At 43.9% G+C, this 14,627-nt stretch overlaps 1 protein-coding gene across 2 annotated transcripts in view; it reads right to left on the reverse strand.

The window, feature by feature from the left end:
• The window catches only part of prkd3 (protein kinase D3), a 34,222-nt gene that overhangs the window by 17,143 nt on the left and 2,452 nt on the right, over positions 1–14,627 (reverse strand). The window lies entirely within an intron of this gene.

Genomic DNA, 14,627 nt, shown 5'->3' on the forward strand with positions numbered 1-14,627 from the left:
AAGCCTGATAACCATTTTCCTCACTGCAATCATAATATTCTACTTTGTGCATGTTTAATAAGCAAATCCTGAGGGTTACATTTCATCCGGTTTCCAAGATTACACAATATCTTGATAAAAAAAAACTGTTGCAGAACAGAAACTGATGTACTTCTAAGTAAGTATTAGGTGTATTTTAGTTATTAGATTGTGAAGATAAATCATCTGGATTCTACCATGACCAAGATCGCCAACTCAGCAGTCGCCGTCACTGTTGGTGTCTGGGCCAAAACAAACCAGACAAGCTGGTCATGAACTGGAGCTGACGTAAAGTCATGTGATCAAGGGAGGGTCGGCGATGAGGGTGGGAGAGGGAGACGATGAGGAGGAGGAGGAGGAGGTAAACATCCTGAGAGGAGTAGAGTAGAATCAGCGCACAGGAAGTGCAGCGCCAGTTAATACTGAGTCACTTCCTGGACTGAGGGCAGCCCATAATCTCTTAGAGAGCAATGTTCTTCACACGTCATCGGGATATAATGACATTACTGTATATGAACACATACAGTACACATTATAGGTGCATATATCCACTGTACATATGGCAAATGCTGAAGCTTGCAATGTCACACCATCAAAAGGTCCCTTCAGAGAGAACCACATCTGTTTGGCACTCACCTCTATTATTCCCTCATATTGTTCAAAGCTCAAAAGAGAATCGTGTTTTGAATACCAGGGAAAAGGTTCTCATCTCCTGTACAGCACAACAACCCGTTTGCACACCTGACAGTGTGGAAAAAGTCAAGCAGCAGTAGATGGATGTTCAAGGCTGTGGTTTCTATCAAAGTGGGATCTGGGTCACTGTAGTGTTACGCTGAGGCATGAGCCTGGTCTTGATGCCAAGCAGGCTGGTATTGAAGGATCCACCAGCTGTTTCCCCCTGAACCAGGGTCACGCACAGCGGGCCGTGTAGAACAATGCCACTGTAGCCTGGGAGCACCAGAGGTTGGCGCGGTGTCTGGGCACGGGACACACAAGACACCTGGAGCCTTCTAACTGCCAAGAAACACAGAGACAGTGAGACAGATTGATGGCTGGGGAGCACACTGTGAATTAGATGACTTGTGTCAACAAAGCCAGGAGGTAAAAAAGAAAGTGCTAACTGCTGAGGCTGTTTCAGGTCCTTCAGGCAGTAGCATGGACTAGTAGTTGGGTAGAGAGACACCGGTGCCCCTGCCTCCAACCTCACGCTCATCTCCCTCCGTGGAAGGGAACAAGTTCCCCTTCAGGGATCAGTAGAGTACAACATCACTTCTTGTACTGCAGTTGGTTTTTCCTATGAAAGCACCATCAGTCACGGGTTGTTTACAATAGCAGTCATGAACTGTCTATAGGTTCAGTGCAGGAATAAACTACATGTCGTCTGAGCAGTGAGACTGCTCAGGGCAGCACAGTTGCTATGGAAGCCAAAATGAGGTTATATTAAAAATGATCATACCACTTCCACACAGGTGCACCTATAACAACCAAGAACTGTACCCGATTAAAACCTGACCTTCACCCCCTTCAAAGTGGGGAACTCTCTGAAGCATTACCGGTTTCTATTGCCAGTTCAACAACTTGATATGTGCTCTCTGCTGAAGTTACAGGTCCATGCAAAAACTTTAAATGTGCACATAATGGTCACAAAAACACGTCTATATACAGCTGCTGATCAAGCAACATAACTTGGAGTAGTTAAAAAGTTATGGTCACTGAAATTTTTCTTCATTTTCAACTATGTACCATCACATTATTATAGTCGCTTATAGGCTTCTATTCATTGCAAAGGATGCATTTTAAGGCATATTGAACTAACCAGTTAGTAACCAGGATAATGTCTCTGGAAAGACACACTGCTGTCGAGTATTCCATAAGTAATATATGTGTCATCCCTCTATTAGACCTGTTTGAAACAGATACTTCACATCTTGCCCTGTGGATGCTGGAAAAAGTTACAGTCTCCCACAACAAGCATGAAAACTACGTTTCTGGTCGAATCTCTATCGTGCTTTAGATGTAAAACCAGACTTAACTTTTCTTTTGCCCCGAAGGAGAGATGTGTTTAGTGATGATGTGAAATGCTTCCATACACCTGATACCCACATGAAGATTTCTCATTTCAACAATTCATCACGTAGGTTCATTGTTCCAACGCCCACAGGAGCGTAACATGAAGCACGTGGCGAAATAATCTCTGTATTAAGATTATTAACATCTAAACTATTGCAAACACAAACATGAGAAGCTGGTAGTTATGTGGAAATGAAAGTTCTGCTCAGCTCTGAGTGCAAAACAAGACACGTGCCTACATAATGAAACATTTCCAACTCACCTCCTTCTGACATCCTAAACACTGTCACACTCTCAGGTGATTAATGCGATATGACTCAAAGTATCACCACCAGGCGGAAGAAGGGGGCACATCCTTCCTGAGCTGGCTGCAGTGTCACGGTGGGGTTTTCTTCCACTCGCATGTCCTCGGACTCACACAGAAAAATTTAGTTCAATACCCAGATCTATCCAGCTCAACTCGCCTCCTCTTGGCACCTCGTGCAGCACTTTTTCACTGCACGGAGAGCAGTCGCATTCCAGAGCAGCAGCGTCTGGAGGCGAGCACATAATGACTACAAGGGCAGAGGACACTACGTTTTTCCCATGTCCCATTAAAGAAAAAGGAAGCCAAAGGTACAAGAACAATAGATTGGCAGGTCTAGGACACTATTTTATCATGTTGTTGTTCAGACCACACCGATAAAGTGATAATTGATGGCTAACCTGTGGGTGCATTCATGTAGAAAGCAGATTCCTAAACACATTTTCTCTCTGCTGCATGTCAAAATAAACCATCCACCTCCACCATGCTCGTGTGCACATACACACCCCTTACACACCATCACCCACACATGCTACAACATACATCTCCGAAGCCCATAGTGACTAAGTATGTCTTTTGTCATCTTCAAACGTAAATCCATTCAGCTGAGCGGCCGCGACCACACACACACACACACACACACACACACACACACACACACACACACACACACACACACACACACACACACACACACACACACCAAAGACCCGGCACAGAGGAGCTGTGTGAGGTCCACAAGTCAGGCTGGAAAGATGAGTGGAAAGGGGCTTTGCAGTAGTAAGCTTTTGTTAAACGAAGTAATCCGCCATTGATATGCTAAATCCTGTTATAGGGAAAGAAAGTGAGAGGCTGGAGAGAGGAGGGAAGGGGGGACATGATGGGGAGTGGGGAGACAAATCTGAAATATGGTCTTGCTTCTTCTGGAGCCAAAAACAAATCATCTCAAGTCCTGAAAAAATGATCTGGTTTGAAAAACCGAATGCGGCGTTCAGCATTGAGGAATATCGATGCTTATTACTATCAGTCGCATTGCAGAACACACAATGATAAATTAGGGAAATTACTCGTGAGTCATAAATCCTCCATGCACATGTGATATTAAAACCGTCTTGTGTTAAATGTTCTGTTGAATTTTTTGCTGTTGCTGTAATACAAAACGAATGTGTGAAAGCACTCGGTCACAGAGGACAAAAAGAGCTCTTAAAAACAGAATAGCGTGCGCTTGATTATGTGGTTGGACATTAGTGTTTCTCTGCATGTGTGATGTGTGGCAGAGGTGGCTGGAAAAAGGGAAGCAGCGTTGAGAGCGGCACACAGGCTCTGACAGATGGCCATGTGATTACAGCGAGGAAAAGTATGCTGCTTGACCTCAGGCTGCCTCACCTTTATTGGTCTGGCAGCGGGCCAGACAGATGTGGAGGACAGTTACAGTAAAACGTCCTGCTGCAGGTCACTCGGCAGGAACGCTGCCTTTCTAAATAATGCTGCACAACACTAACATACAACAACAAGTGTATTTTTGCTTTGATTATTTATAGATGATTGAATTAGCTGCCAATTATTGTTCTGCAAATTGTGTTATCATCTCAGCTCTACAACAACAATTTTGTTCTACTCTTCAAAGTAGAAGTGTTCTTCTACTCAGATCTCGTGTGAATGTGCATATATTAATAAATGTACTTCCGCTCAACTGCAGCTATAAGAGCAAAGGTTGAAAGATGATTCATCCTCCCACCAAAACAGAAATATTTTCATCAAGGTAAACGGTTCTTGTGAAATACTTAACCCGAGTCAGGAGACAGAAAGCTCCTGTTTATTTAGCTTGAGGTATCAAGATAAAGAATGTCACAAGATTTGTATGACACATGGTGCTTTTATTCACCAGATAAATAAGTCCATTGACTGATAATCCTGCAAGTATTTGATCGTGGTAGGACGCAGATCACACTGCCCCAAAACCACCAGCAGACAGAAGACGATCACTTCTTCCTGTTTGTTATATATTTCACTGAGTCACTAAGAACTTCTTAAAAGAGATCAAGAAGAAGAAAGTTCAGTAAAATGACAAATATTATATTCAAACTTGATCAGTAACTACAAGCATGATTAGATGAGTTTAGATGAGTTTAGATGAGCAGCATGTGCTGCGATGACATGAAGACAGACTGCCATGAAGTGAACTCTGTGCTGGAGGGAAGGTTTCACAAATGGGAAAACAGTTTTGTGTGCCAAAACAATGGGGACACTATTGTTTGACTTTGAGGTGCATCTGAACGCCCACAACAGAGGAAAACACTTGTCAGTACTTCAAAACGACTACACTGGAAAATCCAATTAATGCGCTCACGCAAACCTTGAGGGAAAGCTGCGTAATTACTTTGTTCGAGTCACATCAAACACATTGTGGAAAACTGTTAATTTATTTAAGTCAACACTGGAATTGTGTTTGTTTTCACTAAATATTATTAATGTAATTCCGGGCAAGTTTTCCACGCAGATTGGAATAAGAAACACATGCAAGGCAAATTGTACGATTACGAGATGTGGGCAGTAACAGCAGCCAAACTATTAATTTGTCACTTGAAGTGATGCATCAAAAGAGGCCACACTGGAAACACTCTGGTTTTCCAGTGCCGTGTTCAACATTATGTGTTTTTGGTCCTCTATTTACAGTTTCTATATACGTTTGATTTAAATAATTCCCTTTGATGGTGCTCATGTCAAATTCGGTACAAACATACACTTGATTTAGTCTTCTAATCAAATTCCCTTTGAATTTCGATTGAACAGATTGAGCAGAAGATTCACTTTTAATGACCTCGTCCTTGAACCTGAAGAAAACCCATTCAACTGTGACAGTTTATGTAATCTCTTCATATGAGAGCTTTGTGATGCAAGTTTGACAGCTTCCACAGCACCCACTGTTTCATTCATTTAACAAATATTGTTACAACATACAGTAGATCTGCTGACTGCACAGTTCTGCTCTGCAGCTGGTGCATGAAACGAACAGCCGAAACGCATGTTTCAGTTCCACCATGCATTACATGCAACCGTTGGTAGACAGCAGGCCAAGAAAAACACACTCCAGCTGGAGGCAGGAAAAGAGTGTGTGTGTGTGTGTGTGTGTGTGGGGGGGGGGGGGGGGTTATATATTCAGAGGCATCTTTGTACACATTTAGGAACAAGCAGATTCATCCCATCACTCTCCACCACACATTTAATAAATACGAGCGTCTCCTGAAGACAACGCGACTTCTTTTCCGCTGCAGAAGGAAGACTCTACTCAGGCTAATCAACTGAAGCAGCCGCATGCAGCGGAAAGGAAACTGGTGTGGTGGCTTAGTGGCAAGAGAAGCTGCGACTTTCTCACTCTACAAGCTGACTAACTTGTTTTCTTCCATGTGGTGGAATATGGTTCATGGCTCACTCGTAGATTTTTACTATATGAGGCTGCGTCATCATGGAACTCAGCAGCGTGTTCTTCAACCCCATAGATCCAGTCTTCGTGTCACCTGATGCTTCTCAAAGCTCAGAATTTCAGTCAGGCGTGAAATAAAGCTTTCCCTGAAATATACCTGATGCTGCAGTCAATTTCAATGAGCACGGCACCGTAGCGAGGCACTTTCAAACCTGAGACTCTCACACACATACGCACACCACACAAGCAGAACCTCCCAGCAGCAGTGACTCTCCCCACTCACTGCTGGTTTGTATGAACAAGGATCGACGATATGAAAAAGCAACTGATTGTTTGACCGACATCCAGCAGCACGAAACCACCTCTCAGCGCGCGTCTTGATTCTGTAGGTTTGAGCAGTGGGAACTCTGAGGCCTGGTTTAGGAATAGCTGACTCGTACTGTAAGATGAGAAACACGGGTGTTTGAAAAGGTACCAGGTCTTCATATGTAATTAATCCACCGCTGGTTTCCTTCTTATTGTAAGTTGTATGAGCTTGTGTGTGTGTTTCTACATCTGTGGTGTCGACAAGGTGGAATCCCAACTCTAACCACTGAGGTTGTAGGTTCCCGGCCTCGTCCAGACCACAGCACAGGAGACTCCACACCTGTTACCCTACACTTCTTTCAATCAACAGGAGACTCTAGGAAAGCTCTTCCGCTTACCTAATTTACATCAACCACATAGCTGACGGTTTCCAGCCAGAATCTCCTCCTGGTTTCACAAAACGTCGCTGTGAAGCACTCCAAAGAAAATCCCACAATTATTTGACCGGGCTTTAGAAACGATACTGTTCTGCGGTAATTTGTCCTATAGAACGAAAGCACTGAGGGGAAGTGGAGATAATGGTGGTGAGGTCACTGTTTGGTTACTAACCACTGCATCCCAAACAAGAACCTGCTGCATCTCTCTTCCATGTCCTGTACATGTGTGCGCACGAGGCCCGGCAACGAGAAGGAAGGCCGAGTCACAGGATCTGAGGCTTCGCAGGAAGAGAGCAGTGTGATCCAAGACAGGCTTGGCCCGGCCCCCGCACACCGCTCATGAGTTATAGCCGCGCTGCGATCCTCGGATAGACTGCAGCACACACTCCATCTCCCCTCTCTGGCCCGGATTATCAGGGGACGGCCGCCAGATTCACCTCCACACGGGGCAAATAAACAGGTGAAGCGAGGGGAGTTCATGTGGGCGTGAAAGCAACTGCACTTTCTCTTGTTCTGGTGGAGCTGGAGGTCAGGAGGTGTGCGGTAATAGCAGGATGTAGGAACAGGCTGCCGTCTGCTAAACAAAAACATGAATAATTGCTGTGGGTTCTGTTGCAGAAAGTACTTCAAGCTTAAAACTTTTAACTTTCTTTATGATTGATCATGAGGACCCAGTTTTAGAGCTTCTTTTTGTTTATTTATCAGTTTCACAGTAATTCAATTGTAGTTATACAAAAACAACTAAGATAAACTAAACAGTCCATCCATCCAAATTCCAACACTCAAGCCGTCTACGAAACCGAGACAGAGACCGTTTCTCTCGACGTTTAAACAACCAGACAAGAAGAATAGCGAGAGCAGTGCAGAGAAAAGCCGTTTGAACGCAGGCAGGCTGTGCTGCTCTGCCGACCACAGCAGATTGAAGAGCGGGAAAATATGGAAACAGGGAGCGGCTCTGAGGGGAGCTAACCAGGGAGTGCAACTGCAGAAAGAGGCACAGTAACAAAAGGAGTCATGCAAAGTCACTGCCTGCTCTCTTTGGTTTACAAATGCTCAAACAAACCGATGAAACAAAAGTGTAAGTGCACGACAACTATTTTTCATTCAGTTTGGCCTGTGGTGATTTTCATCGGGGCAAATGTTACTTACTAATAAAAAACTTTTCCCTTCGTGACTGAACAGGTTTCTTTTCATATTCATGTTGTATCGACATGTAATTTCACTTCCCCTGCCACCTTCCTATCAGTCTGACGGCTCACTCGCTACGCTGAGACAGGAAAGTCACACAGTGCTGAGAAAACAACACGGAATAAAACCTCCAACCTGCTCGTACTGCAGGTATCAATGATGCCACGCTGAAATGACTGTGTTGCCACAACAGAGACCATGTGCTCTTCACTGCTGGACACTGGAAGTATGTGTGGTATGTTAACAGATGTGCACCGGTCATGGATGACAGAATCTGTTTGTATTGGCCTGTTGAGTCGAAGAGTTCTTCAAGTCAGGAAAACTGACACGTGATAAACTAGGTCAAATGGGAAAATGTGACGAGGGTGGCGTTGTCATTAAGCCAGGTTCAACTCCTCCTCCTCAGCATTTGTCATGCTTGAAGTCCTTCCAGTGTGCTGAGGTTGTCAGCAAGTGCAGTCAAGGTGGAAGCTGGTCAGAGGAGAGCAAAATCTCATACTGTTAATGAGTAATTTAATAAGGGAAACGAGATATCCTCTTTCAGCGAACTGTGGTGTGCCACAGTTACAAATTTATGAATGGAAACTGTCGGAGTCTCTCAGGAAGTACCCTTAAATCACTACATGTGCTCGGCTTCACAAGGACAAAGTCGCCAGGATTCCTGAGTATTAAACTCTACACTGCTGCTGCTGTCGGCCACTTCAATATAATCACAATCAAAGCCCTTTCAGCCAGCATTAGCTGAGATTGGAGTGATGTGAGATTACCTCCCACCTCTGGCTGAAGTCAAGAATGAAGGACATTGGGCAACCTACGAGAAGCGCATCAAATCCAAAGCGAAGCCCTGCTTGGTGCCTGAGCGGCCTTCTGCTGCTGGTTTTGGCTCAGAGCAGCGCTGCCAACGGGGCTGTCGCAGCCTCCTCTTTCCCTGGAGAGGACCGCGCTCCTCTGCTCTGTCATTCTCTTGACTCTTGTGGCCAGGCTCTGTGTTCTGCCTTGCCACTTTGCATTTAAAGGAGAGCGAGGCGGCAGAAATGTGCAGTGCAGATGGTAGAAATTACTTAGCTCACTTAACTTCAGAGATATTTTCCCCTCTTTTTCTTCTCTCTCCGTTTTCCACAAATTACTCCAAGACTGTGGAAATTGATAGATTCCTTGTGCAAGTAGGCTTTTTAGTTGTACATGGAAGAGGTTTTTTTTTTTTTTTTTTTACAACAATCCACATTGTGATATCAATTTAGTCAACTTTATGGTTTTGGAATACATCAGTGCGCCTGCAAATGGACACTGAAAACCAAGAAAAATTGGAAAAAAGCTGAGACAATAGCAGCTTGTTTCAGAACCAACACCAACGGTGAATATTTTGACTCATGTCTGACCTGTTTTTTCTTGAGAGGGAGCTGAATGTGCTTTCCAGGAAACGTCTGGCCCCACGTATATCACACATACAGCCTTGTGCTGTTGGGACGTCCTCTAGGGTGAAATATGTCCGCCAGCTCCATAGGAACATGCAGATGTGGGCTTATACTGTCGAAAGGAAGGAGGGAGGGAGGTGGTGGTGATTTATTTCCCGTGTGTTACAGTTAGTGTTGGTCGATGTGAATGCCGTCTCTCCATTTTCCATCTGCACCCTTCTGTTTTGCCATTTTCTCCTTTCATTTGTTCTATTGTTTCTTCCTACAGACACTTCTTCCCAGATCAAGTCTTTATGTTGAACCTTCACACCACATAAAGATCTTGTATGAGAGGGCTCATTTATTGATTATATACTCAACAGAAACCAAAGCTAAAAATTCTGGTCATAACAGGTTTTGGTAAATAGCACCCAATGACAGAATCCTCATGAAAGCATACAAATACAAACCAAAGAAATGATTCTCTACTGCTGCAGCTCAATCTAATAAATCCCGAAGAATGTTGAGCTGATCTTGTTTTTTCTGCCAACCGTTGCCTTGCATCATGCAAGTGATATTACTCAAAGGTTCAGAACAATCCAAATCCTTCTGTTTTTTTAGTACTTTGCTATTTTCCTGTATGTTGTCCAACGTAGGACTCAAAAAGGCCTTTGTCTCGCTAATTACAGAGGCAGCTGTACAGCCCTCGACCAGAGACTGGGAGTTACAGCACGGATGAAACCAGTGGGGGAAACCTGTGGCGGAGGCAGCTGCCTTTCACAGCATTTCCAGCTGTAGTGAAAATGCAGAAACATCCTAAGGACAAGCAGAATTAAAGTATTCATAAAACTAACATTTGAGGCAAAGGTTTAATGATTTTTTTCCATTCCCTATGCCAGATCATTTTCAGTTACCTTCCTTCTGAGAGAGACAGAAACTTTTCACTGCGCTACCTTGGCTGTAAATTCTTCAGTTATATCAAACATGTTCGCTGCCAACATTCACTATAACATTCTATTGTATTATTGTGGGATATCAAATACAGTTCCATAAACACGGAAAACGTAACAATATTGACCACGGTATTACAGCATCCAATAAATTTGTCAAATGCTCCATATGACCAAACCAAGTGTTTAGCTTCAAATATTTCAGCAGGCTAATCCCGGCCATACCCAGCAACATCACATCATCCTCCAAAAATGCCTGGGCGAAGAGGAATGTTCTGGAGCTGGCTGGCTGTCCAGGCTGACCAGCTGGCTAACTGGGAGTCATTCTCACAGAGTCATGAACTTTTGTCCCGCCACTGCTCCCATGCTGGCTGCAGGACTTGGGCGACACCAAACAGGAAACACTCAACAAGTGGAAGCTATGGATGTTTATCTCACACCATTCATCAAGCCCCAAAAACCAGACCGAGAAGTCAGGACCCAGCTAGTGAAACAAGGCGCTCCCCGCTTGGGAGTTGCATACAGCCACAGTCGGGCCGTCAAAGGGCCATCGTGGGTTAGATCTGGGTATCCGACCGGGGGTGGGCTCCACCACCCAATGGCTGGCTCCCCTCATCTTTTCTCAGAGTCTTCAAGGAGCCTGGCTCAGAGCTGATACACTTGTGCCAAGTGGTGACACTAAAAAAGTCATATTTTGAACTATTCAGTAGATTGCAGGAGCAGCGACCGCAGTAGCTGCTCTAACTGACTGAGACTGAACCTATCAGGATCATATTGCCCCAAACTAAGGTTGACCTTAACCGCTAAAGTAGGTTATTGTGGTCCAAACCACAACTATCAAAACCAACTGGAGATCAGCATAGAGAACAGAGAGTAAGCAAATCTACTCTGTGGAAGGTGGCCAAGTCATGTGGTCGACTCTTTAGCAAGGAGAGGAATGAGCCGTACAAAATCTACACAATGCACAGCTATCACAACGGGCTGGATGACTCCCTGTCAAACAATGAGACTGATTCAAAACTAAAGGGTTAAAGAAAGATATGAAATGTCAACCTTGGAAGCGTGACACATTATACCCAATACAAGAAGCACATGCAAACATCTGGAAATTTTACAGCTGTCCAACCACATCTAGACTGGATCTGCTACAGCATGAAGGTTTGTAACCAAGTGAATAACAAGTATCTTCAGTCGAGGCGCGGACTGAAAGAAAAAATAAAGGAAGAAAACTGGACGTAACAGAAGCACTGCAGCAAAGTGAAGCACACAGTTCTCCATCGTTTTGTCCTTAAGCTACAGTCACAAGCTTTAAGAAGATACCGAAAGAATGTGACTACAGATTTCATGATAGCAAGCAGCAATAGTTTCTTACTTTCTAATAAGTACACAGCAAAACGGTAGTTCCTTGTGTTGTTCGTCGTCTGTAGAGGCTCGCACTCAGTGAAGTGAAATGTTCCCAAGCTTTCAGTCATTTTTAGCTTAAAAAAAAAGATCATGATGCGTGTGTCTACAGATGTTCTGGTTCCATTGTCTGATATCTTATGCGACATTGAAATTCGAAAGCTAATCCATTATATACACATATCTCCTCACTTTGACTATAAAATCTGCCGTAGTGAGAAATAGTATGTAAAGGGAAAACCCCAGAGCAGAGACAGGACACAGTGGGGGGGCATTGACTCCCAACATGCCTGAAAGCACCTTGGAACCCAAAGAAGCTGCTGAGAAAAGAGCATCTGGGCTGCTGGCTGCACCCTGCTGGCACAGTGACCCAGACCCAGATCATCAGCAGGAGGATGGACAGACGGAGCAGCCACTGCAGGCTGACGGCTGGCAGGACAGCAACATGGTTGACATCATGGTTTACAAGTAACGAAATCCCACTCTGAGAGTTCACAACAGCTGACACAGCAGAAAGCCTGAAACTGTGACTGACGTTGGGATGAGCATCCCTGTTTGTTGCATGACTGAGTGGTGAGTCACTTAGTGAAGCAGGCCAGGTGGAGGAAATGGCACCACAGAGGGGGGATACACTTCCATCCAGACTCTAGCTCCATGTAGATATTACCATATGAAGTGTAAATCTTTTTTCCTGCCTTGCATCTGCTGACAGACACCTGAAGTTCTGCTGACTGGAGACATTAATGGGACGACGGAGCGAGCGAGGGTCAGAGATCCTCAGCTGGGAAAGTTGGCCAGGATGAGTGGACTTTGCAAACGGTTCACCAGTGTCATGCATATTTTAGAACAAGAAGTGAGGCAGGGATGGACTGAAAGCACACAAGGCCTACAGTCATATTTTCCATTGATATCAAAGCCATATGGCTGGATTTCATGAAATACTTGAGGCAGTGCACTGCGCTTGGCAGTGTTCAATAGAAGAAATGCACAATGATGTGGATGAACAGGCTGGATATGTTCTGTGGTGGTGATGTACAGTATATGATGACGAAAAGAATATACAGCTTCTTCAGATGTTTACTGTGTTTATAGCGCTTAAAAGTTCCCATGACTGTTGGTCATAAATTAGATCATTTCCTGCCACATGGTATCAGACTCCATCTGTAGATGAATGCATGCGATACACACTGATAAAATGAAACAATAGGTGATTCTGATCTCATCTTGGCAGATCATCAGCACCTCTCACCACAATTTTACAGATTATCCATGAGGGTTGTCCTTAAAGCATCGTCTTTCACCCCCTTTTCCTGTTACAGATTCTTGCAACTATGCCAATATGTTACAGGATCCATGTAAATATGCGCAGTGATGAGATTTTCTGCTCTGCGGACCAGAACTGTTCATAACTAGCTAGTGAGAATCAGCAGACCTCGTAAAGAACAACAACATTACCCGGCTGCTCTGGAATGTCAACTTGGACAACATGAAGCAAAGGACAGCGGCCCGATGCAGACAGCTCCTTCACCGGCTCCCCGTTCGCTCATTCCTTTTTTCTGTATTTTAATTATCATCATCTGGAACAGCAGTGCAGCTCTGACCTACCTAAATGTTCATATTCTAGTGGCTGATCAAAGTGCTTTGGTTAATCACCCTCTTTTTAGTCAACCACTGATAATTACAGACACAAATGGAGTAATCATCATTATTCACAGGAGGTTAAAAAACAGCAACATGTGGATGCAGAGGAGCCATTTCATTATTCCAACAGGCTTTGAAACGCCATTAATCCCACACAACTATGAAGCATTTTCACGGGCTCAAAAAAGACAATAGCTGAGCGCTTACATTTATACTATATATGCTTATACTATATATTTCAATACTAGATGCTATTTACTTTCTATTTAAAGTTGAAATCATTTTATTACCATGCAAATTAGGTCTGGGCGATATGGAAAAATTCTAATATCAAACTATATTGTGACAATATTGTAAAGATGAATGCTTTCGCAAAATATTCCCACAATGAGATTTTTGATAGATAATCATCAGTAATGTGGTTGTAATAACTAAGTGGGTAAAGCAAAATAATGGAACTGCAACAAGAACAAGTTCAGAGAATTATGTCACTTTACTGTGATGCAGCCTTTAAAATGAGGAGACAACATTTATTCCATATCGCGATATCTTCATATCACAATATTGATATAATATCAGCATACTGCCCAGACCTTCTGCACATGTACCGTTAAGTTTCCTTTCCAGTTTATGAAATACTTTTTGATCTTATTTGGTTTATGGACTACAATGAACAGAGGAAACCACTTCATATAAAAGACATAACAGCTGTGGTGTTGTAGCTTTATAATGCTTATTATCTGGGGCTGCTTCATATTAAAAAGAAGAAAATTAAAATGTGTTACCCTCATTCTTACTTTGCACATTATAAACAGATACACAGACACACAAACTGAAGAACACAAACCATGATCACGACTTCCCGTCGTCTTTCGACACAAACGAACAAGACGAGCAAATTAAAGCTGGCGCCGTTAATTTGCACTTAAGATTGTCTCACAAAACCAAATATGAGACGGTAAATGATGTTGAATGATGCAGCCTGTACTTGTGTTTAAAGCCACTTCTTATGCTGAGGCTGCACTTGTGTGTCATTACAACACATTACCAATGTCATGGAAAATAAAGCAGGTCCAACATACACAAGAGGCACTAAACCACTGTGCAGCTCTATGTGTGTGTGTGTGTGTGTGTGTGTGTGTGTGTGTGTGTGTGTGTGTGTGTGTGTGTGTGTGTGTGTGTGTGAGAGAGAGACTGTGTGTGCGTGTGTGTGTGCGTGCGCGTGTGTGTGTGCGCGTGTGTGTGTGCGCGTGTGTGGGTGCGCGTGTGTGTGTGCGTGTGTGTGTGTGCGTGCAAGTGTGCATACGTGCATTTGCATCATGTCCAGTAAGATTACACCACAGTGTAAATACTGGGCCTGCAGCAGTGCGCCCTGCAGCTGAAGAGCAGCGGTGCTCTGGTGTGCATGCATCTGCGGCGTGTGACTCACATTGAAGCACGTTACAGATGTTTGCTTTGGAAAACAAACCCCAAACAGATGAATATGGTAGGAGA

Source organism: Embiotoca jacksoni, unplaced genomic scaffold (genome assembly GCF_022577435.1).
Source record: "Embiotoca jacksoni isolate LCO1_2020_lvr unplaced genomic scaffold, fEmbJac1.0.p SCAF_18, whole genome shotgun sequence".
Taxonomy (NCBI): Eukaryota; Metazoa; Chordata; class Actinopteri; family Embiotocidae; genus Embiotoca; species Embiotoca jacksoni.